General features: G+C 41.8%; 1 protein-coding gene across 1 annotated transcript in view; it reads left to right on the top strand.

Moving 5' to 3' along the window:
* Positions 1 to 904: 904 nt before the first annotated feature.
* The window catches only part of LOC106477126, a gene marked incomplete at its 3' end in the record, with an annotated part of 5,488 nt that continues 2,252 nt past the window's right edge, over positions 905 to 4,140 (top strand). The window contains exon 1 of the mRNA XM_022380805.1: positions 905 to 3,693. The remainder of the gene's footprint in view (positions 3,694 to 4,140) is intronic.

The raw sequence follows: 4,140 nt of genomic DNA, 5'->3' as shown, positions 1-4,140 counted from the left end.
CTACCATGTTCACAGATTGAGGCTACAGTTCTAATGGTTTTATTATTACATGGATGATTGTCTTCTCCTTTTCCCTTCCCAGGAGTACTTCTTCTTTCATACCTGCATTTGTCTATGGGAGGCTTCTCAACTGGGCTGGCTTCTCAAGCCTTCCAAGTCTTTTCTTGTACCAACCTAATATTTTGTAACATCTGGGCATGTTCTTCAATTTTAATTGGAGTCAGGCTCAGCTTTCACCACTTTACCTACAAACAACAGGATGTCTTGTCACCACGATTTGTTTCTCCTTAACACCCTGCATACAGGGTTCTTTCACTTTTAAGAATACTGGCTTCCCTCAAACCATTCATTTATTTAGTCCAGACACATGTGCCTCTTTCAGTGGACATTGCAGGACCAGTGGAACCTTTCTCAGGATCCATTGTTCTTGATTGTGTTACTCTTCTCTCTTTTTGTCGAGGAATTGTCTTAAGTAGCTCAACCATGCCAATATCATGGTGGGCATCCCCTTGCTGCCCTTCATCTAGCTCTCCATCTCTTCATAAATGCTTCTTTTTTGGTGAGGCTCGTCTCTGAAAGACGACATGAGTTTAGGCATGTGTGCTCCAAAGGAGTGCTCTTTCCACATTAACATACTTGAACCTCTAACCATCCATTGGGCAGACTTTCATTTCCTCCTTCCTGTGGATAGGTTAAACATGATCCACCCTTACAATCCCATAGTTGTTTCTTATAAAAACCACCAGGGGATACCCATTCCCGGATTTTTTTTTTCATGTATTGGATATGCTGTTTTGGGCTCATCCACATTGGGTTCATCTTACAGCCTGTCATGTGCAAGGGAGTCTGAACTTGGTGGTGGATTGACTCTCTTGGCCAAACAGGATTCTATCCATGAAGTATTTTCTTCACCCTCAGGTTTTTAATTGGATTTGCTTTCAGGTGGGCAAGCCTCTCATCAGTACCTTCACCACTTCTCTTAACATCAAACTTTCTCACTTCTGGTCCCTAGTTTCTCATCCTTTGGCTCTGACTATCTACACTCTCAGCCAGGACTGGTCTCAAAACTTTTTCTGTATGCCTATCCTCCTTTGTGCCTTCAAACAGTTGGCCTGTTCATGTTGGTGCTACCTCCTCACCCAAACCAACTCTGATTTTTTGTTTCATAAACTGAAGCCCAGCCCCAACTTCTTCTACCCCATTCCTGCTCTCTTTTGCTCCAATCACACACTTCCAAGTTCAGCCAGAAATGTTACCTCATCTTCAGATGCAAGATTTGTTTTGTCCTTTGCTTGCAAGTTTGCAACCATGTAGTCTTTTTTATGTCCAATTCCTGTAGTCCTTCAGCTATGTGCAGAGTTTTTCAGTGGTAGTCTGTCTGTCACTTCCTTCTTCCAGGCTGTTCTACAGTGGCCCACTTTTCAGCTATTTTCACATGGATTGTCAGTTTCCACCATTGCTAGTTCTCATATGGCTTTATCAACTACAGTTCCCCTTACCTATTACCACCAGGATTTTTCTTTCCCTGTTCTCTCCACTTTGTTCAGATCTTTCCTTCTTCAATGACTTCCTCGTTCTACTCCCTTGCCTGTCTGGAACCATAATATGGTTTTACATGCTCTGTTCAAGCTGTTAGCTTAATGTTCATTACAAAATCTTTCTCTGAATACACATTTGATTCTCCTTCTCTCCTATGGCTCTTCTGTCACCCTCCTTTCAATATCTTACCTCAATGCTGGTTCAGACATGAATAATCTTCTGTATCTGATTCAGGCTGTTTGATGTTATTTGGCATGTAGGTCTTCTTTTCAACATTTTTATCATTGTTTCTACCTTAAAACCCCCTCTTCTTTTGGGGACCTCTTTCATTCTGCTCTTACAGTTTGATTCACCAACTCTAGTTTGTGTATTCCTTCTTGGATATTGATGATTCAGACTCTTTCATATTTTTTGCATTAGATTCATAATCTGTCTCACTCTATTGTGTATCACTTTTGCCGACCCTTGGATGACTCAGCACACATTCATCTCCCATTATCTTCATAACCTGGCTGTATCATCTTTTGTGGGATGCCGACTCCCTCTGATCACTGTTCTTCATTTTTGTACTGTCTATGAGAAGGGTAAGTATATTTTCTTCTTCATTACCCTCATCTAATCATCTTCCCGTTTAACCTGTTATCCCTGAACTGAACACTTGCAGTACCCAAAAGTTGCTTCAGATCAGGGATAACTGAATGTGCTCTACCAGTGTCTATTGTTGAGATGAGATGCTCTGCATAACCTCTTGAGATATCTTCGTGGTATTAAATTTACTCAGTTGCCTGATCCACACCATACCATTCTATGGACTATCATGGAAAAAGCTGGTGCCAAGGATTTGGCTGCCCACATCTTTGGCTCGTGCTTGCTGGCTTCTAAAGAATAGGATTTCATGGTCACTCATTGCATCGTCTCCAGTAAAGGACCTTTCTAACATGTGTTCGATAGATGTGGATACATGCACTTTTCCTGGTCTCCCCAGTGCAGATTCTCCTTCCCACCTCTTGTCAAGTCGAGCATGGGAGACCCTTGCCACTAACCAGTATCTAGCCACTGGGGTAGTGGACCGTGGAGAGTTCTCACTGATTGTGTACAGCACAATATGGTGGCAATAAGGAGGTGGTAGCACACACTATGTAATGCAGGTCACCCCTCTTACAGCTAGTGTGCCCTCTTCCTGCAGCAGGAGGATTGATCACCTCTCGTCTCTGTCTGTCCAGTTGAGACAAAATCACACACATTGTCTGGTCTGATCATGCACTAACCACACAACCCTTCTTGGCATGCCGACTGCTTGTGTGCTAATGCTTGGTTGGTCATGCAAAAATTCTACCCATCCCTGCAACACTTGGGGCTCTTTTACCTTTCCTTCTTTTTCTTTCTGGGTGAAGAGTATACCCTTCTTGAGACAAAATGCTGTCTCACACAAGAATGTGCTTATGGAGCCCCTGCCATTGAGTGTCACATTCCATGGACTTTCTCTTCAAGCACTTTCTGAAGGGAGCTCATCTATGTTTAATGTTTGCACCAGCTCCTCTAACATTTCAATGGGGGATTCTAGCTGCTCTGTGTGTGTGTGAAGGTGAGGTATTGTCTTGGAAGTTAACTGAAAATGTATTTCCGATAGATAAACACCTTCCCAACCATCCTTGTATTTCCGATAGATAAACACCTTCCCAACCATCCTTGTATTTCCGATAGATAAACACCTTCCCAACCATCCTTATATTTCTGATAGATAAACACCTTCCCACCCATCCTCCCCACTTCTGGTGCCTTTTCTTCTTGCCCTGTTTAGGAATGTAGTTAATTCAAGTGCATAGGGGGAGCTATCTCACAAGAAGGTTGTGTTGCCAGGATGGCTATTTTCTCCTGATGACGAAGTCATGCACTAACGCAACTAGTGACATGCAAATCTCATAGGCAGGAGCATGTAGGAATTCAGGTAAGGTTCTGGAAGATGCTTAACAGTTTTGTCTTGTCCTGTAGGAAGTCCGAGCGACCTTGCAGGCTTGAGAGTGGGAGACAACATTTGGGCCATAGATGGAGAGAGAACTGCAGGAAAAACACATTCAGAACGTGTCTTAAAACAGGCTGTTTATAGAGGATCAGTAGAACTGGTTGTATGGAGACCGTACCAGTCTACATTTGGTAAGATCACCATCCTAATGAGAAAGTCTGTCAATAATTCTCACTAACATAGAAATTGTGATGTAAAAACACTAAGTCAAAATGTAGAGTAAACAAAATTTGTTGTATTTAATACATTGTGATTTCTTTCTGTTTTCTCCTAAGATTTTCCTTTCCTTGACTCTTACTAAAGTTAAGGTGTCCTACAACTGATTATCAAGGTTGTTATTGTTCTTGTCCCTTACTAAAGTTAAGGTGTCCTACAACTGAATATCAAGGTTGTTATTGTTCTTGTCCCTTACTAAAGTTAAGGTGTCCTACAACTGAATATCAAGGTTGTTATTGTTCTTGACCTTTACTAAAGTTAACGTGTCCTACAATTGAATATCAAGGTTGTTATTGTTCTTGTCCCTCATCAAAATTCAGGTGTCCTACAACTGAATATCAAGGTTGTTATTGTCCCTTACT

Source organism: Limulus polyphemus, unplaced genomic scaffold, assembly GCF_000517525.1.
Source record: "Limulus polyphemus unplaced genomic scaffold, Limulus_polyphemus-2.1.2 Scaffold12931, whole genome shotgun sequence".
In the NCBI taxonomy this organism is placed as follows: Eukaryota; Metazoa; Arthropoda; class Merostomata; order Xiphosura; family Limulidae; genus Limulus; species Limulus polyphemus.
The sequence above is the reverse complement of the archived record's forward strand: the minus strand, read 5'-3'. Positions and strand labels throughout refer to the sequence as shown.